The 26,758-nt window shown below is 36.0% G+C and overlaps 1 long non-coding RNA gene across 1 annotated transcript; it reads right to left on the reverse strand.

The window, feature by feature from the left end:
* Positions 1–370: 370 nt before the first annotated feature.
* LOC107062786 (uncharacterized) lies at positions 371–9,008 on the reverse strand. Its single transcript, XR_001474822.1, has 2 exons — positions 8,941–9,008; positions 371–635 (listed from the first exon to the last, which is right to left on the reverse strand). It is a non-coding gene; the product is annotated as an uncharacterized lncRNA (long non-coding RNA).
* Between the last annotated feature and the right edge of the window lie 17,750 nt (positions 9,009–26,758).

Consider the following 26,758-nt stretch of genomic DNA (forward strand, 5'->3'; position numbering starts at 1 on the left):
GAAATGTATGCAAAAGAAGGGAAGAATTCGATGCAGAAAAATGAGAGAAAACCTCTCTATTTATAGCCAACAAAGGGTAAAGGTCACAACCCTTTGAAAAGAAGACAACCTTTCAGAAAGGTCACAACACTTTGGAAAAGGCACAACCTTTCAAATGGTCACAACCCTTTAGAAAGGACACAACCTTTCATAAAGGTCATAACCCTTCAGGAGTCACAACTCTTCATTTCCTGTTCACACCTTTAAAACCCAACACCTACTATAACACACTTGTAGACAAACCAACCCGTAACTCCGGAACTACAAGTAATGGGATTTATGGCAGAAAACTAAACTCAAACTAAAACAGAAACATAAATAACAGGAATCATATATGAAGAAGTGGAAGCAAGCCTAAATATATATACAAGTATAAAATCCCTCCAAGACCCTGGAAGTCACATGTACAGAGCTACTAACAAAATGAGTAAATGTCCCAAAAGTGGACCACAGAAACAAGATTGTGTCAAAAAGCAAAATACAAGTCAATGTATATAGATGGAGACTGGTATAGCACAAAACTCCAAGTGCTCACCCCCGTCTACGTATCAGATTGTTGCAGACTCGATGTCAATGCTGGTAGCTGGTGCTCGGTCCTGCATCATGAAAACAAATGCAGAGTGTAGAATGAGTACCAAAACAACAGGTACCCAGTAGGCCTCATAGGCTGATTGAGCAAGAAAAGCAAAAGTAATATGAAATGCGAGAATCTAAAACACTAACATAAATAGGAACGAGAAATCTAACAGGTATGCACATGAGTGTACTAACACACAAAGATAAGGAGAATAACAAACTAAATCCGACCGAGCTCCCATAAACCTGGCGGGTACACTCGTGTACAAGCTAAAAGTAAAAATCGAGCGGACTCCCATAAGCCCGACAGGTACAAGGAGAGTTTAGAATGGAATAAGAGGATCTGATGAAGTTTCCCAGATTTCCACAACTTTTCGTGGACTCGAACCGAACGAATCCATATGTTTGAAGCTCATCCAGGACTGAAAGGGGTTAAGGACATTAACTGAATTGAAGATGGAGGATCAAGGACTTAAACCGAGATTTGGAGTAACCAAGGACTTGAACCAAGGCTAAGGATAATCGTGGACTTTAACCACGTATAAATATGACCAAGGACTTGAACCGAGGTGAGAGTAGATATGGACTTGAACCAAACTGTAAAGAGCAGTAGACTTGATGTTGGAAAACTATATGCAAAGCGGAAGCATACCAAAATCTTACTGCTTACATGAATAATAGATAATCAATAATGTTTATGCTAGAACACACATAATCATGCTAGAACACATATACTTATTGGAATTTAATTCAAGAATTACCTTTTGAAGCGTTAGCAGATACCTTCAAATGAATACACATATTAGATAGACCTTCAAGCAAATCTACAAGATAAACAACACCTTTGAAGTCTTCTACAATGATCCCAAGTTCACATCTAAACCCTCTCAATACTTGGGTGGGCAAGCATGAATAGAAAACATTCAGTCTTTTTTTTATGTTAGGAGAATCCCTACTCATAGTGATTTCCTCCCTATCCAAAAAAGGAGAAGAAAACCAGTTTTCTTGAAAAACAAGAAATACACTTTTCTTTCCCTTTTTCCTAAGAAAATAGGATTATGAGTTCTAGTTAAATATGGGCATCGTAGGTACCACAATATTAGTTGTTGAGGCTTCCTACTATAGAAATAATTCCAATTAATTAATTTGAATTATTCTTACCATAATAAATTACAAATCATTCCAATAGAAATTTGTAATTGTACTCTTCTATTTATATTTCGAATTTTCTCATTAAACACTTATGTAATTCCCCATGTTAAGATTACATATAATAATCAATAAAATAAATTACTGACAAATTTAATTCAATGATTATTTTCTTTAGAACACTACTTAACTTATTTCATTTGTCGGATTCATAAATTCACTTGTAAGGTTTGACACGATGAAAACTTATAAGCTTCTCAAAAAGGCATATCATTAATCTCTATATCGAGACATGAATTCCGTCAACTAACTTATTATTTTACCAATATATATTATTATCATCCAATCTACCAGACATATTGACCAATTCTCAGAATCTTGACTTTTAATAAATCAAAACGATAATTAATATATATACATATCATAATAGTTATATCAGGATTGAGAATATAAGCCCATTTAACAGTTTAGAAAATATGCTTTTGTTGGTCAGTCTAAAAAAACTATTTCTACTCGGTCCCGTTCAATACATACAAAATGCACTAGCACAAGAAGTTGGAACTATACCGTTCCCATAATAAAGTTAAATTATATATAATCTTGTGCTATAATCGTACCTATGGCATGCCTAACTTCCATCTTAGATTGTGAATAAAAAACTTTATACTTACAAGAACCGATGATTTAATCTTCTGTGTATAAGCTAAAATGTTATACACTAGATTATATACTTTATAAGTAATCAGACAACATAAACAAATATATGATCTATTAAAACTGAACAAATAATTATTCGATAATAAATATTATATCTAACCATTTGGTTAATAGTATATATCCCAACAATCTTCCACTTAAACTTTTAACCATCACGATTATTATAATGCACTATATCTAAAAGCATGGTTAATAATATATACCCTAACAATATCCCACTTAGATATTTAATCTAGAAAATTGTTAGTTCACTATTTCTACACACATGATTAATAGTATATACCCTAACAATCTTCCACTTAGACTCTTAAATATGCAATATGCATTTACAACTTTCACAGATATTCCTTTTATTCTTATTGAGAGAATGTTACCAAGTTGTTTTGTCACACAATTTCGTCAAGTAGTGCTTCGTTGTAACAAATCAATTTTGTACTAGATCTAGAGTGACCTTATCATGAAACTCAACAAGATTGTACTTCTTTTCATGAGTTCTATCATGAAATTTCTCTCACACATACAAAACAAATCAATCTTTGTTATGATTCTTCCACTACGACTAAGCAGTACTACATAATCACACTTTCATGTTCTTGAGTCTTAATATTTTCTTCAAGATCTCTCGATATTGAAATATTAACAACTTTTCATGTAGTGTTCTTTAATTTTCTCAACATCACTCCCACTACTTGAGGTAATAGTTTTCTTATGTCTAGTAACGTTTCTCCCACTACTTAAATGCATTGGAACGTTACATACCGATTATATGTTCTTTAGCGTCTGAATTGGAAATTGACTTATTTGTTATTTCTTTGTTCAGTTCCCATAAAACAAATTTACTTCTAGGAATATGGTTTACTAAATGATCCTTTTCAAGAAATGCGGCAGTTGTATTAACAATTGCCTTATTTTCTTTAGGACAGTAGAATAAACTTTCTTTCATTCTTTAGTATATCCAATTAACACACACATTCCTTTCTGAATTACAATTTTCTTATTCTCCCTCTCAAAACATGTGCTGGACAATCCTATATTTGAGCATATCAGAAATTAGACTTACGCCAAATCCAACTAGTTCTATAGTTATCCAATGTACTAATTTGAAAGTAATGAAATTCAGAATGTGATATGTAATTCTTACAAAATATCCCAAAAGAAGCAAAACAACTATGAATAAGTCAATCACTAATCTTATCATCTTCATAAGAGTGTCAAGCCCCGAGCCTATAAACTAGATGTGGGTGGCACTCCAGAACCATTTCTGATCTCCAAGTGAACCCTTGGCCTCGATGACTATTTAGTGGAAGACTTACTTAAGCATAAAGAAGCTTTAAAAATAGAATTTAGTACATTAAAACTCAAATAAATACTTAACTCAACTTTCTAAAAATACTTAAGTGCAATAATAATAATAATAATAATACTTCGCAAAAAAAAGGGTATGCTAGTCGAGGCAAGCTAACGTGCACTGATAATGGCAAGGAGAAGGAATACAGCCACTAACATGGAAACAATGGTTACACCAGCTTCAGGAGTGCGACAGACTCTTTCTCCCCTGACTTGTGGGAGCTACCTCCCAGGTCAGTTTAGGTCGATACAGGAGGAGGAGGAGGAACAGGAAGATGAAAATGCAGATGAATGTAACAGTGTTCGACCGGACTATGGGAAGAAACCTGTAAGTGAAACATCCATCCCTCGAAGATTACAGTTCTCTGAAATTAGTGCTTATACGAGCTCCAAGCTGGAAGCTCAGATCTCAGAAAACTCAAATAGGGCTACGGGGAAGGGGCTTACATTGGCATATGAACCTCCACAGATGGGAAAATTGTGGTTAAGTTGACCACTGAAGATATAAAGGCGACTGATAGTTATTGGTCCACATCACTTTTTGGTTATGTACTGGGTGATACTCCAAATGAGAAATCTATGGATAAGTATGTGACTGTTATGTGGAATTTTGTGAAGAAGCCCCAAATTCATTACCATACTGATGGATACTGTATTTTTCGATTTGCGTCGATAGAGAAAAAAACTGAGGTAGTCCAGGCAGGACCTTATACCTACCACAATAATCCTTTCATATTGAAGCCTTGGGTGGTAGATTTTGTATTTGATACAGAGTCCATTACTACGGTACCGCTGTGGGTGAATTTTCCAGGTTTACCAGTAGGGTTTTGGTCGGCTGAAGCTCTGAGCAAAGTGGCGAGTGCTATTGGAAAGCTGTTATACACGGATAAGTATACTGCTGATATGAATCGTATTTCCTATGCGCGAGTTTTGGTGGAGGTAGACATTTCTTATCCCCTGATAGACTCGATTGTCATAGAAACTCATTTTGGCACTACCCAGCAAACTGTAGATTATGATTGGAGGCCAAAATTTTGCAATGATTGTTTTCGGTTTGGGCATAACACTGAGGAGTGCTGGATGAATCACAAAGGGGAGAAGGGGGAAAATCAACAAGGACAAGAAGAAGGGGAATTCAAGGCACCCCTTAGAAGGAGGAGAAGGGGAAGAAGAAGGAGGAAAATTGTTCAAGAATGGCAGATCAGACCAGTAGGAGCTGAACCCCCAGTAGGGAGTACTAAGGACCATGAGAATAATGAGGAACCTGGAGATCCAAATATAGTAGAAGCACCTATAAAGACTATACACATTGGTATGAATCCAGTGGTTAGTCTAAGCAACATGTTTGAATCTCTATCTAGGAATGTTGATGTATCGAGTAGACCACCAGAACATGAGTCTGCTGAAACATCTAAACCACCATGAAAGTGAGTACATGGAATGTGAGAATCAGCCCTACAAACAGAAAGAGGTGTTACTCTTTCTGAGGAAGAACAAAATTAGTTTGTTTGGTTGTTTAGAAACAAGAATAAAGGAAGGGAAAGCCAAGAAAGTCTTGTTGAAATTTGATAAGGAATGGAATCATTTTTGCAATTATCCACATGGTGTAAATGGAAGAAACATGTTACTGTACAAGTCGTTCATGTGCATGAACAATTTGTCCATTGTAAGGTGGAAGACTTAGCCATTAGTTTTTCAGCTGAAATCACAGTGGTGTATGCAAAAAGTGAATTAAGTCGGAGAACAGAGTTATGGAATGAACTGCAAAATATTGGTGCAAATGTGCAGGGTGTTTGGTTGATTAGTGGTGATTTTAATAATATTCTTAATGCACAAGGAAGAATTGGACAACCAGTTACAGGAGCAGAAGTACAGGGGTTCAAGGATATGATTGATAATCTACAACTTACTCCACTTAGATCAAAAGGGTGCTTCTATACATGGTGCAATAAGCAACAGGGGAATAATAGGGTGTACAACAAAATTGATTGGGTCTTTGGTAACTTCGAATGGCTGCAGCAGAATGGACATGTTGAAGCTGAATATATGCAACCAGGAGTATCAGATCATTCTCCTGTTGTGGTTCATTGCAGGCAACAAATTAACTTGCATCCTAAGCCATTTAGATTATATGTAACTGTCATGGAACATCCCAGTTTCAAGGGGCTAGTACAACAAGTCTGGCAAAGGCAAAGAAGAGGACAGGCAATGGAGATTCTATGGGAGAAATTGAAACAATTAAAAGGGGAATTGAAGGGTATAAATGCATACATGGCTTATTATGCTAAACAACTATACCAGGCAAGACAACAACTAGAGAGAGCGCAAGGCCAGATCTCTATGCAAATATTTGATCAAGCTTTATTTGACCAGGAAAAGGTTTAGCTAGTAGAAATTCAGAAGTGGAGTATAATAGAGGAGAAAGTCTGGAGACAAAAGTCTAGAGCTTGCTGGATTGATAGTGGAGATGCCATGACAAGGGTATTTTCATGCACAGATGAAGATTAGAAATGCTCATAATGCCATTTCCTCTATTTACACTGAAAATGGGATTAAGTTAAATGAACCAAAGAAGGTTGAAAGAGAATTTGTAGCCTTTTTCACCTCACTAATGGGTGATAGTACAAAAGAATTGCCTTGTCCTAACTCTATGGTGATCAAGAAAGGGCCTTGCCTTAACAGGGACCAGCAACTAATGCTGATAGAAAAGGTTACAAAAGTAGAGATAGATCAAGCAATAAAAAGTATGCCACATGACAAAAGTCCTGGGGTAGATGGTACCCTATAGAATTCTTTACTAGTAATTGGGAAATGGTTAAGGAGGGAGCGTATGATGCTGTGCAACAATTCTTTTCAGAAGGGAAGATGATGAAGGCTTGGAACTGTACTGCGGTTACACTGATCCCTAAGGTGCAATCACCTACTACGGTGAAAGATTTTAGACCTATAGCATGTTGTTCATCCATTTATAAGTTAGTTGCCAAAATACTAACCAATAGGCTGAAGAAGGTGTTAAATGGATTGATTGGAAGATCACAGTCTGTATTTATTGAAGGAAGGAGCATATCAGATAACATCTTACTGAATCATGAGCTTTTCAAGGGTTACACTAGGAAATGGATATCTCCTAGGTGTGTGTTAAAGGTGGATATCAGGAAAACTTATGACACACTTGAATGGCAATTTCTGAGAACTATGCTCACTGACCTGGGGTTCCCTTACAAGTTCGTTAACTGGGTAATGGAATGTGTGACAACTGTGTCCTACTCATTGATGATGTTTGGAGGATTAACAAAGCCTTTCCAAGCTAGAAGAGGTTTAAGGCAAGGGGATCCCATGTCCCCTTACCTATTTGTTATTGCCATGGAATACCTTCATAGGGAAATGATGCAACTAGGTATGAATAAACAGTTCCACTTCCACCTCAGATGCAAAAGATTTGGACTGATCCATATGTGTTTTGCTGATGATTTGTTAATGTTCTGCAGGGCTGATATGAATTCAATTTTATTATTGCAAGAAACATTGGATAAATTTTCATGTGCTTCTGGACTAAAGGCTAATTTTGAGAAGAGCTCTATTTACATACCAGGTACTAACCAAAGCATCAGCTTAGACATAATACAAAAGCTAGGGTATTTGGAGGGAAGGCTCCCTTTCAAGTATCTTGGGGTCCCTTTGTCCACAAAAAAGTTGTCTGTATCACAATGCTTACCTTTAGTAGAGAAGTTACTGCTAAACTTCATTGCTGGTCTGCTAAACTGTTATCATATGCTGGAAGGTTACAACTTATAAAATCAATCCTTTTTGGAATGCAAAGCTATTGGGCACAAGTCTTTGTTTTTCCAAAAAAAGTGGTTAAAATGTTAGAATCAGTGTGTAGAACATATCTCTGGACAGGCCAAGGTACAATTTCAAAGAAGTAACTAGTAGCTTGGGACATAATTTGTCAACCAGGTTCTGCTGGAGGCTTAAATATTATTGATTTAAAACTATGGAACAAAGCTGCTATTCTGAAACATCTATGGGCATTATCTATGAAGAAAGACATTATGTGGATCAGATGGGTGTATTATTATTATATCAAGCAGAATAATTTAGAGCTGATGATCAGTCCTAGTAATGCAGCCTGGGTTGTCAAGAAGATTATTGACAGTCGGCAAAGTCTTATGACACAACATTTCTTCCAAGGTTCTATTCACCAGACTTTGGCAAGAATGGTGTAGGGTGACAAGTTCAAAATACAGAAAGCTTACGTAGCTATGCAGCCCCAGTTGCCTAAAGCTTCATGGAAGAGCATCACTCTCCATAAAGCCATACATCCAAGATTCAAATTCATCATATGGCTTGCAGTACAACAGAGATTGGCAACAGTGGATAGACTCCAAAAGATTGGAATTCAAGTTCCAATGTTATGCATTTTTTGTGATTAAGAGGTGGAATCTTTTGAACATTTGTTTTCCAGGTGTGTCTATAGTAATCAAATCTGGACAAGAATGCTTAAATGGATGGGAAATTACAGAAGTATTGGTCCATGGCAACATGAAATAGAATGGGTGAGTCGAATAGCAAAGAAGAAAACTGCTCAAGCTGAAGCTATATGTTGTACCTTTGCTATGGTTATTTACAACATCTGGAAAGACAGAAACACTCTGAGGTTCAAGAGGGGACAAGTAGAAGTTTCGCATACATGTAAAGACATTGATATGCACCTGCACATTCAAGGAAGAAACAAGGCATCCTAGCAGACTATGTTGAGCTCTTTGAATCACTTCCCTTAGGAATAGCCTTCTGATTGTTTATTTTCTTTGTTTGTAAGAAGTTAACTAGTTAGATTAGTTTACTGATAGCTAAGAGGTGGTAGATGGTCAACTTCTATCCGGCATTGTAATTTGACACTTTTTGATTAATAAAGTAATCTGTTAATAAAAAAAAAATACTTTGCAAAACAATATCAAAATGTCTGAAACAAAGGGAAATACTGAGAGACTGATCAACAATAACTATTTATGAAGCCTCTAATACTAGGATAGAAGTTGGGACAAAACCACGACAACTCAACAATAACATGAAAGTAAATTGTGAAATCTTCCGGAAAGAAAAGAGGCTCACCAAAGTTGACTAAAGCGCAATGTGATCTCAAAGAAACGCGTGTTGATGATCCTGAACACAAGTATCTGCATCATAAAAGATTTAGGTTGAATGACATCAATACATTGAGTGTACGAGTATGTAATATAGCTGAATAGCAAAAAACTAAATGAAATGGTTGCAACAGATGTAGATATATACTCGACTTAATGTAAATAAATAAGGAAGTGAAATCACTAATACTTTACAAAAAATACTTTCTCATTCTCCGAACATTAACATAATAAGTGATATATAAAAATACATTTTAACTCTATTGGGAGATTCTCTAACTGACAACCATCATTATGAGCTAAGTGATGATACAACGTCTTGTCGACGCTGCCAAAACTGTCCTAGATAGATCCAAGATATAGAACACCTCAACTAAGTGGATCCACTACGCTATGCCTATCGCGCTCCATTTTTTTAGCAAAAACGAACTTTCGACCTAACGAATTAAGGCGCGTTAGGGCACCTATCTAACCTAACTAAATCTAACTAAGGTCAACCAACTAGAGATCGGGTAAGGGTTCAAATTACCTTGAGGGGAAGGTGTTAGACATCCCTCGAGGTCCACAAATGTGGGTCCCGGCCGTATCTCATGCAATATGTGGGGGTTACAAGTAGCAAGTATGGTCACGTCATTTATTATTTAGTTAGTTAAACATGCGAACTAAGTGATATAATAAATATAACATTAAGCAAATACGATTACTTCAGTTATTTAGGTTAATCAATTGAGCATGCAAAACTAGGTGATAACATAATATTAAGCAATTCAGGGCACTTTAGTTATTTTAATTAATTAGTTAAGGATGCAAGACTAAGTGATAATATAATATTTAACAATTAAGGGCACTTTAGTTATTTTAATTAATTAGTTAAGCATACAAGGCTAAATGATAACATAATATTAAACATGAAACAATTATAGAGGATAAGCGAGAAGACAAAATATACACCAATAGATAAGCAAATAATTTATATATTTTATTTAAGCTACCCCAAACAATTATAATTATAAACAAATAAAGGGACAAAAGGAAAGGGAGACTTTGAAGGACTTTACGGATCAACACTCGACTTTTCTTTATTTTTTCGTATAGGCTTCCGTGTAGAGACAGACAAAACCAAGGTTTGTCGCTTTAAGCCTGAGTCGATGTCATCATCTCCGTAGGGCCTAAACTACCCCTACCCGACCACCATATGCTTTTCGTCTCTAAAAGGTGCTTAACGTCCCCGCTTAAGGTCCAAGAGGCATTGGACTACTATTAAGAGGTTTTAGACTAAAAATAAAATAAGGGTTCCTAATATGCCCACTTAGACACCAAGTCAAACAATTTGGACGAGCATTTAGCACATAGGGTCCCATATTAGCCTCTAAATTTAATATAGATGCTTTCAAACATACATCATTACTGAAAGGTCTCATGCTTAAGTGTGTGCACATAAACACATTTAACAATTATTAAAATATCAATTAGAGAGGGCAGACAATTACGACATACTACAGGTAGCAATCAAGCAACTAAATTGATTTTTTAGGGTGACAGAAAAATTAAAGAAGTTTGGTTTATTAGCTTATGTTAATCAGGGCAGCAATTATGAAAGTTATAATGCAAGTTAATATTTAAAACTGAACTCAACTTCATCTGGAAATTTATTTAATATTGGACAGACTTTAAAGTTAAAACACGAAGGGGCTGCTTTATTTCTTTTATTCTTCAATAGCAGAAAAATATCATAAAATTATTTAACAGTGGCAGAAAATGTGCACAAACAGATGTAATTCAATTATTTGACATGTTGAAAAGTAATTGGTTTAATTTAAGTAACCAGAAAAATAATTATATTGCAGAGTTTGCTTAACAGTGAGTAGAAATTATGTAGCATAATTATTTCAGTTATTTAACATACTGAAAATTATTAGAGTATGATTTATACAAGCTGCATTATTTATTAACACTGATGTTATTAGTTAGATCCTATAGACATGATTTCTAAGCGAATATGTTGAAATTAAATACTGAACCTATAGGCATACTTTCTATATGAAGATGTAACAATATTCAGAAATCTATAGGCATGATTGTCTAAACCCCAAGTAACATGTGAAGTAAGAATAATCCTTATGACCATGATTTCTAAGTAGAACATACTGAAAAATATTATACCATTCAGACAAAACCTAAAGGCATGAACTCTAGGTGATCTGACTTTATTCACATGAAGCGACTATTAACAAAAAACTGGTTGAATGAATTGATTATTTCACATGCTGGAAATAGATTAGATTTATTTTCTAACAAATTGCAAATTGACCTTCTAAACATACAAGTAGATAAGACCTTACGAGTTTAATTTATTTATATGCAGAGGGCAATAGACTCAAATTAATTAGCCTACTGATTTTCAACAACGAAGTACATATTCAGATTTTTTAAAAAATGGATTCAATAATAGATTAATTCATTTTATGTGGATGATTTATTTTAAGGAATGCTCGCATGCTTCAAGTGACACAGTCAAATTTTATAGCAAAACACATATGAATAGGATTAAGTAAATAAATAAACATTTAGCACATAATTCCCCTCCCCCTTTAGACGGTCCCCCAAATTTATTTCATAGATATAGAGAGTTAGAATTATTACAAACCGAAAAAATGAGATATAAATACAAAGCACAAATTCAAAATATAAAGCAGGGTCGTCATGTCTGGAACCCCATCCCATGGCAACTCTTCAACACTTGAACTTATAAGTTCAAAACCTGTTAAACTAAAAGAAACAACATTCCACAAATATAACCAGTAAATATAGCATAAATTTCACATAACAACACAAGTTAAATCAAAGACGGGCCAACGCATACAACATCAGCGAGCAGCAAATGGTATACGCACAGAAAAGATAGAGGGACTGATCCGGATGCTTCCATTATCATTACAAACTTATATAAATGTATGGATGCAAAATAATATAAACGCTACAAGTGAATACTAACCAGTTAAGCAGACAAGAAATATCAACAATGAAGATCCCTTAATCCAACTTTTGACCCGTATACAACAAAATAGCAAGTATAGAGGAGCTTTAATGTTTACCGGAAAAAACTTAATACTATTTTAAAGAGTAGAGAGCAATGTTTTTTAGTATTCAAGTATGAGCAAAGTCAAGACGTCTGAGTGTGATTGTTAATGGTGTTAAAACCGTGGGTCAGTGATGCAAAAAGTGGTCTCATTTATATAGCAAAGAGGAGCATGTAATAGCGAATACAATAAATTAAGAACAATTTTGAAAAAAATTATTTCCTTAACCAAGAAATATAATCAGCAAAATTATTTACCTTAACCGGGAGCCTTTACCAAAAATAAACAAGTAGACATCAATATACACTATAATTAAGGTAAAGAAATCAATCAATATTAGTCAAATAAACATGTAAAATCAACCAACATTTTTTACAAACCACCGAATATATATTTACCATATAAGATCTGTCTACCCTTTAACAAAGGCAAGAAAGATTGATTAGCAACAAACCATAAATTAGACAATATATAATATCAAGCAAGGGAATAGTTATTTAAGGGAAGAGAACAATTCGGATCCAAATCATCTACCACAATATATTCTTTCATATACTAAGTTAGCACAAACTTTTATTTTATTTTATTTTTTTCAAAGAAGGAGGTGATTCTAAATAGTAAATGAAATCAACCTAATAATAGAAAATTTCTCAATACTAATTAAGGAGAAATCAATTAGAATTGAGGAAATTCACATCAAGACATATCAGTTCTAATAATATCAAAATCAAGGACATAATAATGTTAGCTGATAACTAAAAGAAATATTGACATTCTAAATCAAACTTGGATAAAATTTCAGCAAAGTTAGAACAATACGCATTCGAAAAATCCGATCATCACAAAAAAGAGCATGCTCAACATCAGAAAATAATAGGTAGTTCAAGTTTTAACACACAAATGATTTTCATTTACATAAAGCAAGCATACAAAATCAAAATGAAAATTTCCATAATGAAACTAGAAAAATTTATTTTAAGAGTGAGGTATTAATTAAAAGAACGTACCTGGATGGATCGGTTAAGATCCGTCATCACAAAAATTCTGAAACCTCAGATCTTTTCCAGAAAAATAGAGCGGAGAAGAGAGGGGCTCGTCGGAGTTCATCATTGTTGTTGTGGGGCTGCTGTTTGTTGTTCACCCTTGCAGGAAAACGAGGAGAGCGACGCTGGCGTTGGGATTATGCCCCCTGGCTGCCTTTGCTGGGCGCTGCTGCTGCTCGCTGGTTCGGAGTTGTTGGTGGTTGTTGTTTCAGGCAACTGTCCTCACCGGTGGTGCTCGCCTCTTGGAGCTGCTGGTTGGACAGCAGCCTTCGCTGCTTGCTTAATCCGGAAAATGAGAGTGAGGAGGGGGAGGAAGAGAGGAAAAGGAGAAGGGAGAGAGAAGGTCTGCCTCCGATGGCCTTCGCCTGGAAAATGGGAAGGAGGAGGGAGGTGCGGTACTTAAAGAGAGTTGAGAGGAAGAGGATGAATGAAAGTTTTTAGGGTTTTGGTCTTTTAGATATTAAAATAGGTAGATTAAGGAGATTCGATCTGAATCGTAGGATTAGTTTGGATGAGCGGCTAGGATTTAATTTAAAGATGGACGGACGAGATTAAAATGAATGGGTCTTGAGAGTTGAATTGGAATGACCACAATTGAAATAAAAAATGGCTAGAATTGAAATGAGAGGTGGCTATAATTGAAATAAAAATTGGAATTGAGGAGGCTGTGATTGAAAGAAATTAGAATAGAATAGGCTAACATTTAAACAATTTTGAGGAAAATTAAAGAAATGCTATTCAATTAAAATACTACAAATATTATAATATTTTTTATATATAATTAAAGTCACTTAAATTCTTAAGACATTTCAATTATTTTGAGTTTTACTAATAATTTTAAAATATTTTAATAGTATTTATACTAATTTTTATACAGCATGCATATTAAATATATCATTTTTTAGAAAAAAATCCATTAAAATTTTAAACTCAAAATATTTTCAAAAATACGTATTTAATCGAATAGAATTCCTAAAATTGTTAAAGGTCGGTCAAAATTGGGTGACAACAGCTGCCTCTTGGTTTTTTGAAAATGAAGAATGAATTGTCGGGAAACCAACGTTGACTTAGTAGCCGATTTTGTCCGACCGACGAGAGATGTCAGTGGAATCAATTGAAATGATAAAAAGTTGGAAAAGGGTACGACTGAGACTTTGGTATTAAGCTGCCTACATATCTCTGGTTATACGAGAATCAGGCTGTGTGTAGTTCTAGATTCAGGAGCAAACGAAACACCTAAAAATTGAAAGAGCAGTACGGTATTCGAAAGGGAACGATATTGGCTTGAATGGATAGGATTAGAGTAGCGAGAAAGGCATGACAGATAGATTTTCGATTCAAGGGGAAATTATCTGATGAGAAGGAGTAATACAAGTAGCCAAGGGTTAATTGAAAAACGGTAATACGAGTAGCAAAGAGTTTGATAGGGCCTTCGTTGCGATAGATGTAAGCACGATAATCGTAGACGAGAGGTGAAAAATGTCTTATCTGCAAAATGTTAGTCTCTGCAAATATGTAGCTTGTAATATGACTAAATAAAGTGATTAGAGCAGATATATCAAATAAACGGTAAATTTAAACATGATGCAATTCCCCATATCGACCATGATGTTTGCCTTAAGACTATGAAAATGATGTCTTAGGCTATGATGTCTAGGGCTATGATACTAAAAAAATAATATCCTCAGGTCATGAAAATGTTGTCCGTGGGCCATGAAAAATGATGCTCTTTCAAAGCCAAGATTCAACTTTCTTCTTCTTCTTCCTTGGAGTTCTAGAAAGAGTTTTAGGGGAAAATTTTGTTTTGATTTGGGAGTTTTAAATTATGAGGAAGATGACTTAATTTGGGGGTCTTAAAACTATATATAGTTACTCTAATGTAGTGTAAAATGACGTCACTTAGTATTAAATAAAAATGGAAAACCCCAAATTACCCCTTCACCAACTCATAAAAACCGTTACAAGTCACCACCCACGACCCCGTCACAGATAGACCATAGTATGACCCACGACCCATGCTGTTAAATTGTGCGTAGAGTTTCTAGGGCATGATATTGTAGGCTCGACCTATGGCCCATCACCCAAAACGTGGGGGGGGTCACGGGGCGTGGGGGGGCTTACGGGGCGTGACTGGCACCTCGTGGGTCACTGCCTAGGCACATTTTTGGTGCCCTCCTCAAGGACCCATATTTGGTCCTTGGGGGTTGCACATTGACTTTCTAACATAAAAACATTTATTTTAAGGTACGGGGAGGTACATTCAAGGCTTTAACCCTAACGTCAAGCTCTAGTTTAGCCCACTAGTTTCCGGAATGTTACAGTTACAATCAGTTGTTTTCTTTGGTCATATAATGTCTAGCAAAGGGATCCGAGTGGATTCTCAGAAAATAGAGGTAGTGAAACAATGGCCAGACACACCTCTCCTCCGGATATCAGAAGTTTTGTGGGTTTGGCCGGTTATTACATAAAGTTCGTGGATGGATTTTCATCGATAGCTTGTCCATTGACTATGTTGACTTAGAAAAAGGTTAAGATTAAGTGGTCAGATGAGTGTGAGAAGAGCTTCTCAGAACTGAAAACTTGGTTGACTACAACTCCTATTTTAACTCTACTAGAGGGTTCAGATGGTTATGTGATCTATTGTTATACATCCAGAGTCGGCCTACGTTGTGTGTTGATGCACCGAGGTAAGGTTATAACTTATGCCTCTAGACAACTTAAGGTGCATGAGAAGAACTATCCAACTCATGACCTTGAGCTTCCAGCCGTAATATTTGCGCTTTAGATCTGGAGACATTACTTGTATGGTGTTCACGTAGATGTGTTCACAGACCATGAGAGCTTTTAGTATGTGTTCACCCAGAAATAGTAGAATCTTCTCCAGAGGAGGTGGCTTGAGTTCCTCAAGGACTATGATATGAATGTGCTTTACCATCCTGGTAAGGCCAATGTAGTAGTTGATGCTCTTAGTAGACTATCTATGGGTAGTGTAGCACATGTTGATGAAGAAAGGAAGGAATTAGCAAAAGATCTTCACCGACTTGCTCGCTTAGTAGTTTGCCTTATGAACATATCAGGTAATGATGTGATAGTTCAGAATTGGTCGGAATCTTCATTGGTAGTAGAGGTTAAGGAAAAACAAGACAATGATCCTATACTGCTTCAATTGAAGGGTGCACTTCATCAACAAAAAGTTGAGGTTTCCTCCCAAGGGGGGAGATGTTGTACTTCGCTACCAGGGTAGTTTATCTGTTACTAAGGTGGGTGAGTTTAGACAACGATCCTTACAGAAGTCCATAACTCCAGGTATTCTATTCATCCGGGTGCCACTAAGATGTACCGTAATTTGCGAGAAGTTTTTTGGTGGAATGGTATGACAAGGCATATAGCTGATTTTGTGGCTAAGTGCCCTAATTGTCAGTAGGTGAAGGTAGAACATCAGAAACCAGGAGGTATGACTCAAGAGATTAATATTTCTACATGGAAGTGGGAAGTGATAAACATGGACTTCATTACAAGTTTACCTTATTCTCGCTGACAACATGACTCCTTTCGGGTGATAGTAGACAAAGTTACTAACTCTGCTCACTTTTGGCTGTTAAGAATACAGATTCGGCAGAGAACTACACTAAGATTTAAATTAATGTGATAGTAAGGTTGCATGGGGTTCCCTTGTCTATCATCTCAGATAGAGGTCATCAATCTACCTCTCAGTTCTGGAAGTCATTTCAGAAAGGTCTTGATACTCAGGTTAATCTGAGCACAATATTTCATCTACACACGGATGTTCAGGAAAAGCATACCATTCAGACCTTAGAGGATATGTTAAGAGCATGCATGATCGACTTCACGGGAAGTTGGGATGATCCCCTTCCTCTTATAGAGTTTGCCTACAATAATAGCTACCATTCCAGCATTCATATGGCCCCTTATGAGGCATTGTATGGGTGTACATGCAGATCTCTAGTTGGTTGGTTTGATGTAGGTGAAGTAGCCTTGATCGGGTGGGAAAGACTGAACTACCCCTCTTTAAAAGCTATCAAAAACTGTCCACTAATCCAAACAATGGCCAGTAGGTCCATCTACGGACCGTCGATTGGATCCGTAGGATTTGGGTCCCAAAGGTTGACCCCCAGTACTCTGATGAAGGCCTAATAGGGCGGGTCTTCGTTCAACCCCACGGCCCGTCAATTGGGGTCGTCATTTATAGACTCAGAAAACTCTAGTTTAATAGTCTTTGGTAAAACGGTCATAACTTTTTACTCCGACCATGAAATGAAGACAACTTGTTTACGTTGGAAAGTTAATTCAAACAAATTTAATTTGGTAGGTCACAGGCCACCTAATTCATTATGTTCTGGGATATATGATCGTTTGAAGTGACCTAAGTAGAATCTTATGTCAAAACTTAATCAGAAATGAAGCTTTCAACTCAACTTTTTGGTAGGGGGTCTTGTGACCTTAAATCGTATATAAGTCCATTCAAACAAAAAATAAATGACATTTACACATATGAGTAACTTAAGGATCTCCTGATTCAATTTGACATGCAACTAAAGAATGTTTTGGGGTATAGCTTAGAAAATTTCGGGGTGTTACAAAAAGTCTTTTTCTTTTCTCTTTTACACCAATCTATAATATAGTGTCTGGTATAGACAATTGAAATGCAATTTGTAACACCCCGGATTTAAGAAGGGGCAAGGCTGCATTTTTCAGGAGCTATAGGTGCCATCCGATGGAGGCCACCGATGGCCCGTGGATGGGACCACGGATCGTAGGTTGGTCCGTGGATATGCACCCAAAAAGGGGTTCAAAAAGTTTTAACTACGGCCTGAACCAATGGACCAGTTGTGGGACCACGGTCCGTGGTCCAGATCCCTTAAACCCATGTTTCTGACTACGAATGACGGTCTGCAGGATGGACCGTCATCCTGTCCACGGTCCGTCGGTCATGGCCGTGAATGGTAGTTTTGGCAGCTAGTTGGAGGGTAGTTGGGTCTTTTCCTAATTATTTTATCCCTAACTCTATCATTCTAACCTTCACTAAGACCCCTATTTTAAGTGATTTCAAACCCCCAAATTAGTTTATTCTCTTCAAATTCCCCAAAAAGAACTCTCAAATATTTCTCTCTCTAGAAAGTTTGAAGAAGAAGGATTCAACCTACGGTTTCAAGGTCAAGTCTCCATTCCTCCATTGAAGATAAGCAATTGGCTTCAAGGTATGATAGTTTTCATCCATGGATTACTTACATTCATGGAGTTCTCAAATTCTCCTATTTTCAAAGTTAGAAATCCCTAATTAAGCTAGGGGTTTCTTCAATTGTCATGGGTTCCCTTGATTATTAATTTAAATGATTGAATTATGCTGTTTTATGAATAAATTGATTAAATACTATGATTTTATGATGATTTACACATGAACCCATGTAATCCCCATATGTTATGATCATATGATGTGGGATTTTGATTAGGAAGGAAAACTTTTATGAAATAAAGCATGTATTGATAAAATTACATGAATTTATGATGAAATCTATATCTAACCCATGTTTTCTAAAGGTTAATGATTGAAAGTGGGTTTTGAACCTTGAAAGGTAAATTATGGAATTATACATGCTCTTATGAAATCTATGCAAAAATATTTTAAGGAAGAAGTAACAATGATGATGTTGTTGAAAGAATTTCTCTCATATACACATAAAAGAATGATGTGAAAGGTTTTCTCACATAATAAGAATTCTAAGGTTGAAAGGTTTTCTCACCTAATTGAATCAAAGATTAAGAGCTATCCTAATGAAATCTAGCTTGGGTTGGTTATTAAATGATACCTTTCCATGGATAATGACTTAGTTTGGATTGGCAAGATGCCGTGCCCTTCCATGGATAATAAGTACAAGTATGAAATGACTATTCCGTGGTATTTATGCTTAGCACCGAGAGGATATTGAGAGGGAAGCTTCCGTGTTAGTAAAGTTCGGGTTTCTAAAAGAAATCTCCTTATCCCTTACCTATGTGCCCCTATAGGATGATTTCCTATATAGACATTAACTAGTGGGTGCACTTATGCTAAAAGTTAATGGTCTTTACCTATGCAAGTAGGACAACCCTTTTCGGTGTTGGAGATACCGGGGAACATGTTATATCTCACATGGTCTATATGTCTGTTAAAGCTACTTCCCACAATAATAATGAACGTAGGATACTTCCAGAAGTATCTCATATGTGTTCAACGACATTAAATGATGTCAGCTTGCATTGACCATGTTTTATGATTTATGTTTTCTAACCCCTTTATATCATGTTTTAGCTTGGTCAATTGCATGTAATGAAATGTACTCTTTTGGCATGATTTAAATGTTTTATGCATAGCTATCATACTTGGTACATTGTTTTGTACTAACACATACTCTTGCCTACATTTCCCCAAATGTAGGGTCCGACAGTCTGGTTTCTCAATTTCTTGGCTAGTGGTTAATTGCGAGGTTCCCGAGTTTTGGTGAGTCCTCATGCTTCGAAGACGAATTTTCATTATTTAATTTTTTCTTCTTATTTCGAGTTTTGGACATGATGTATGGGCTAGGCCCAATTTAATTCTATTGTATAAGATGGTTATTGAGAGAAAGTGTTTAGACTTCCATTTTACTTTTATAAACCTACGGGACTTGAAATGTTATTTTACCTCTTTTGTTCTATTTCTTATGTTATGAATGCTAAGTGGCTTGTATGGGGTCTCTCGAGGTCCTATACGCCATGTTATATCTAGGGGCAACCCCTGGGTCGTGACACAATTATTTTATAAGATAAGTGACTCATCAGCTCTGCAGAGAGGTAAACGACGCTACAATCAAATTGTAGTGACTTTATATATTTTTCATGATGCTATTTTCATGTGTCTTAAATATTTTGAGTTTATCAAGACATTAAGACTTACAAAACATCAAAAAAATATCCATATCATGAGTAACCTTCTTGATCGTCGCAGAATACTCAAAGTTACCTCTTGCATGAATGCTCATTTACCACACAAACAAAATAGATTAATTCTAACTTATCACTACATCTTTTTCCTTTTAAAGAGGAAATGCCTCTTCGTGTTTTTTCATTCTAAACAGGACTCACATGTTGGTAGTGACTTCACTTTCAATGAACCATTATATCCATCCATTAACCAACCTTGAAGTTCTATTTAAAATAAATGACTAAGACGATAGCGTACAATAAGTTCATTCAATTTAAAATATATTTTCTCTTATGAGATAAATTGATATAATTCAATTCATGAGAGATAATACTATAAAAAATTCACGCATCAAAATACCACATGCGATAAAATATTCATAATATTCATCAAGCTCAATAATAAGAGAGTTACAAGAAAAAATTATTAAGTATCCATGTCATATCTATTTAGAAACTGAAAAATAATTTCTTCTAACATTAGGTACATGTACAATGCAATTCTTTGAATTAATATATTATCTGTATCGAAAGAAATTCTTGAGTAGTACTAAGTGGGTCTGTAAAGTCTATTGAAAATGTGAGATATCATACATTAAATAGAGCATATTATGTCGAATAATCCTAAATAAAAAAAAATTAGGGCTCATTTATACATAGATATCCATGCATCTTCAATAGTCAAACGATGGGATTGGAGAACTACACATGCAATACACATGTACAATGACCAATTATTCACTACATAAACTTATACAGACCTAACTCAGATGGGGAGTCTACTGTTAGAGTAAGTCAAGTGAAAATCACTCTAGCTACATTGATCCAATCATTTATTACTCAGTTTAGGAGAGTTAATACAAATTATCAAAACTAGACAATTAAATACATAATGACTTGTATTAATTTCATCCGATATAGAGGAAGGTCTAAGCTAGCACATGAAATTGATATTAAGCTTTTATTTAATAAAATATGATCAAAAATTCATATAACGATCCAAAAAAATAAAGTTCTTTCTAGGTTGTTCTTATGAATCTACAAAGTGTCAGATCAATCAGAATTTTATTTTTTCGAATTCCAAAACTATGATCAATTTGGTTGAAAACATTGTTTGGCCAAAATAGAATTTAAGATTTTTTTGTTCAGTAATTCTTATCATATATCATTATTTGTGAAATATAAACACGAATTAATTGTCACGCCCAAAGCCTACATCCTGGATGTAACTGGCACTCGAGAACCATTGTTGGTCCCAAGCGAACCCTTGGCTTGGCTCAATACTCAGCAGAAGACTTACTCAACAATATAGGAACTCAAATCCAAACATTAAACACATATATTGCAAATACATAACTCAGAATATTTAACATATTCAATTATCAACAAGAAGGGAAGCCAAGTCTTACACATTAACAATGGAAATGGAAAACACTATTCAAAATACTACTGTCTATGAAGCATCTAAATACTATTATAGCCATGTCACGACCTCGGGGTACCCACTAGATGTAACATGGCGTATAAAACCCCAAAAGACTCCATACAAGACACTTAGCTCTCATAACATAAGAAATAGAACAATAAGAGTAAAACAATAGTCCAAGTCCACAACATTTTATAAAAGAAAAGCGAAAGTCTAAACACTTGTCTCGTCATAGCCCTCTAATACAATAGAATGAAATTAGACCTAGACCATACATCATGACCAAAAGAGAATTACATGAAAGAAAATGAAACAATAAAACTCCGTCCTCGAAGCATGAGGACTCATCAATGCTCAGAAATTTCTAACTCAACCACAAGCCACGAAATTGATGACCCTGACTGTCGGACCCCACATTTGGGGAAATATAGGCAAAAGTATGCGTTAGTACAAAACAATGTACCAAGTATGATAGCCATGCATAAAACATTTAAATCGTGCTAAAAGAGACATTTCATTTCATAACATCTAATTGACAAAGCTAAAACATGATATAAAAGAGCTAGAAAACATAAGTCATAAAATTATGGTCAATGCAAGCTAACATCATCCTTAAAACCTTTTAACTCATATGCGATACTACTTGTAGTAACCTTAGTTCATTATTAATGTTGGGATTAGTCTTAACCGACATAGAGACCATGTGAGCTATAACATGATCCTCCAGTGTCTCCAACACCGAAAAAGGGTTGTCCTACTTGCCAAGGTAAGGACCATTAACTTCTAGATTAAGTGGATTTAATAGCTAATGTCTATCTAGACAATCATTCTATGGGGGCAAATACATAAGGGACAAGGAGATCGTTTCTAGAAACCCCGGCCTCTACTAACAGGAGAGCCTCTATCTCAATATCCTCTCGGTGCTAAGCATAAATCCCAGGGAATAGTCATTTCATACTTGACCTTATTATTCATGGAAAGGCATCTAAAGATAACCAATCACATCTAGTTTTATTAGGCTAGCTCTTACTTTTTGATTCAATTAGGTGAGAAAGCCTTTCAACCTAAGAATCCTTTCTATCTGAGAAAACATTTCACATCTTTCTCTTATGTGTACATGAGAAAATCCTTTCAATAACATATCATGATCACTGGTACTTAACTCTCAAAGGACCCTTAAAACATTTGCATAGATTTATAAGAAAATGCATAAGTCCATCATTTATCTCTTGAGGTTCAATACCCACTTTCAATCATCAATACTTAGAAAACATGGGTTAGATATGGATTTCATTTTAAATACATGTTAAGATAGCAATACATGCTTAATTTCATAAAACTCTTAATTTATACTCAAACTCCCACATCATATGATTCATAACTTGAAAACATGAGGATTACATGGGTTCATGGGAAATCATCATAAAATCATCATATTTCATCAATTCATGTATAAGAGATCATAATTCAATCATTAAAATCAATAATAAAAAGAACCCATGATAATTGAAGAAAACCCTAACTCAATTTTAGAATTCTACCCTTATAAAAAGATTAATTTGGGAACTCCATGGATGGAAGGAATCCATGGATGAAAACTATCATACCTTGAATCCAAATGCTAGCCTTCAATAGAAGAATTGAGAGTTTACTTGAAACCGTAGGTTGAATTCTTCTTCTTTTTCAAGTTTCTAGAGAGATATATATTTTGGAGAGGAGAATTGATATTCTTTTGTGATTTTGGAAGAATGAAATGAATGGGCTAATTTGGGGCTTGAAATATTTATATAGGGGTCTTGGTGAAGGGTAAAATGACGTAGTATAAGAGTTAATTAATTAGGAAAATATCCAACTGCCCCGAAGCCATATAGAAAATAGAAATAGAGATAGGTTGCGTATCTAGGAGAAGGTCAATACCGAAGTCTATTTCTCATTTGGGAGGAATATAGGGTGAATCATCTGGCAACACTTCTGGAAGCTCATTAACAATGGGGACCGCCTCAAGAGTAGGGGTTTCAGAATCTATATCCCTCACCCTAACAAGATGGTAAATGCAGCCCTTAGAGATCATCTTTCTAGCTTTAAGATAAGAGACAAACTGAACCTTAGGCATAGAATTTCCCCCTTCCGCTCTAGGATAGGCTCATTCAGGAACTGAAACTTGGCTACACGAGTTATACAATCAATAGAAGCATAACGTGAGTGCAGTCAATCCATACCTAAGATAACATCAAAATCTAACATATCAATTTATACCATGTCAACAAGAGTAACTCTATGAGACAAGGAAACGGGACAGTTTCTATAGACCCTCTTAGCCACAATGGAATCACCAACAGGAGTAAAGACAGACAAAGGTTCTAACAACACATCCAGAAGAACATCAAACCTCATAGCCATATATGGCGTCACAAAAGACAAGGTAGCATCTGGATCAAGTAAAGCATAAATATCTAGTTGGAAAGCATTCAACATACCGGGAACCACATCGGGAGAACCCTCTTGTTCACCACAGGTCTGAAGTTCATAGAAGCGGTTTTGCTGAGTAGCATTGGAACCTGAACCACTAAGAGGAGCTTATTTTCCCTCTCTTCCTTTAGCTGTAAGCATCGGGAAATTGATCATTTTATGACCACTCTTACCACTACCAAAGCAACCATCTGTGTCGGCTAGGAAAATACCCTCGTGCTTCCTTTCACACTTGGTACAACTAGACCTAGGCAATGAAGATCCACTACCATTTCCTCATTGAGGCTTAGGGATTGACACTCTATCTTTGTTTAACTTAGGAGGAGCGTTGGAGGAATCTTTATCGAAAAACCTTTGTCAGAATCTAGGACGACCTTGTCCATCGGACCTTGTCCATCGGACCTTGCATGAGAGAAATTTCTATCTCTGGTCTTAGCTTTCTCTACCTCTCTAGTATTTTCCTTAAGTTTCTCCTCCACAATTCGTTGTGCATGAACCATGAGATGAGAGCAGTCCATGTCATTAATGATCATGGCGATTCGGCACTCTTTAACCACCATTTCGAACACACTCGAAACGAGTTTACTCATCCTTGCCCTTGAATCGGCAACTATAGTTGGAGAATACTTACACAATTGTGTGAACTCTAGAGCACATTCCCTCACACTCACACTTCCTTGTCTACGGTTAATGAACTCAAGCACCTTGGATTCCCTCATCCTAAGGGGAAAGAACCTATCAAGAAAAGCGACCATAAACTTCTCCCATTCTAGAGGGCCCACATCTTTGGGTCTCCCTTCTTTCCATTGGTAATACCAAATTTGAGCCACACCTTATAGATGGTAAGTGGCCATCTCCGCCTTTTCCACTGGCGTAACTCCGATGATCATCAAAACCTTATAGACCTCATCAATAAACTCTTGAGGATCTTCCTCAACCTTAGAACCATGAAACTCCGGAGGATTCATCCTAGTAAAGTCCCTCACTCTTGAAGCCGTCGTGCCCACATTTGGGTTCAAAGGAACCACTATCTCCCTATTGTCTTGGGTCCTCACGGCATGAGCCAACACTTGAAAAGCAGCCCTAAAATCTACATTAAACACTTGCTCGACAAAGGATCGACCGAAACTTCAGGAGCTTAGGGAGGAGATTCTTGTTACACATTCTCCCTCACATTCCTTCTAGTAAAATATTTTTATGTACCCATGTCCTCTAGAGCATCGGATATGGATTAAAAGAGAGAACTTATTGAGTTGAACTCTATCGCACGACCTAAGTGTAACGAAAAATATGGAGTTTCCTAATCATCTTGTAGACTCTCATTCATAAATGTGGCATGCTTCACACTTATGAACAAGACTCTACTAGACATGGCTTATGAGACATCCTAGGACCATTCTAAACCTTGTGCTCTGATTACCAAGTTTGTCACGACCTAGGGGTACCCCTTAGATCAAACATGGAGTATAGAAACGCGAAGGACTCCATACAAGCCACTTAGCTCTCAGAACATAAGAAATAGAACAATAAGAGTAAAACAATAGTCCAAGTCCACAACATTTTATACAATAAAAGTGGAAGTCTAGAACACTTGTCTCGTCATAGCCATCTAATACAATAGAATGAAATTTGTCCTAGCCCATAAACATGCATGTCCAAAAGAGAAATACATGAAAGAAAGTGAAACAATAAATCTCCGTCCTCGAAGCATGAGGACTCACCAAAGCTCAGAAATCTCCAACTCAACCACGAACCAAGAAGTTGTTGACCCTGACTGTCGGACCTTATATTTGGGGAAACGTAGGGATGAGTATGTGTTAGTATGAAATAATGTACCAAGTATAATAGCCATGCACAAAACATTTAAATCATGCTAAAAGGGACAGTTCATTTCATAACATGCAATTGACCAAGCTAAAACATTATAAAAAAGAGCTAGAAAACATAAGTCATAAAATCATGGTCAATTCAAGCTAACATCATCCTTAAAACCTTTCAACTCATATGTGATACCTCTGATAGGAACGTTAGTTCATTATTAATTTGGGTGATTAGCCTTAACCGACATAGAGACAATGTGAGCTATAACATGATACCTTAGTTTCTCCCACACCGAATAGGGTTTTCCTACTTGCGAAGGTAAGGACCATAAATTTGAGCTAAAGTGGATCCACTAGCTAATGTCTATATATATATACAATCATCCTATGGGGTCAAGTAGGTAAGGGATAAGGAGTTTACTTTTAGAAACCCGACCTCTACTAAGAGGAGAGCCTCCATCTCAAATTCCTCTCGTTGCTAAGCATAAATCCCATGGAATAGTCATTTCTTACCTGACCTTATTATTCATGGAAAGGCATCTTATGATAACCAAGACAAGCGAATTTCATTAGGATAGCTCTTACTCTTTGATTAAATTAGATGAGAAAGCCTTTCAACCGAAGCATCCTTTCTATGTGAGAAAACCTTTCAAATCTTGCTCTTATGTGTACATGATAAAATCCTTTCAATAACACATCATGATCATTGGTACTTTACTCTCAAAGCACCCTTAAAACATTCAATTGATTTCATAAGAAAATGCATAAGTCTATAATTAACCTCTTGAGGTTCAAAACCCACTTTCAATCATCAATACTTAGAAAACATGGGTTAGATATGTATTTCATTATAAATACATGTAAAGCTAGACATACATGCTTAATTTCATAAAACTATTGCTTTATACTCAAAATCCCACATCATATGATTCATAACTTCACAAAATGGGGATTACATGGGTTCATGAGGAAATCATCATAAAATCATCAT

This window comes from Solanum tuberosum, unplaced genomic scaffold, assembly GCF_000226075.1.
Source record: "Solanum tuberosum cultivar DM 1-3 516 R44 unplaced genomic scaffold, SolTub_3.0 scf00002, whole genome shotgun sequence".
NCBI classification, from domain to species: domain Eukaryota; kingdom Viridiplantae; phylum Streptophyta; class Magnoliopsida; order Solanales; family Solanaceae; genus Solanum; species Solanum tuberosum.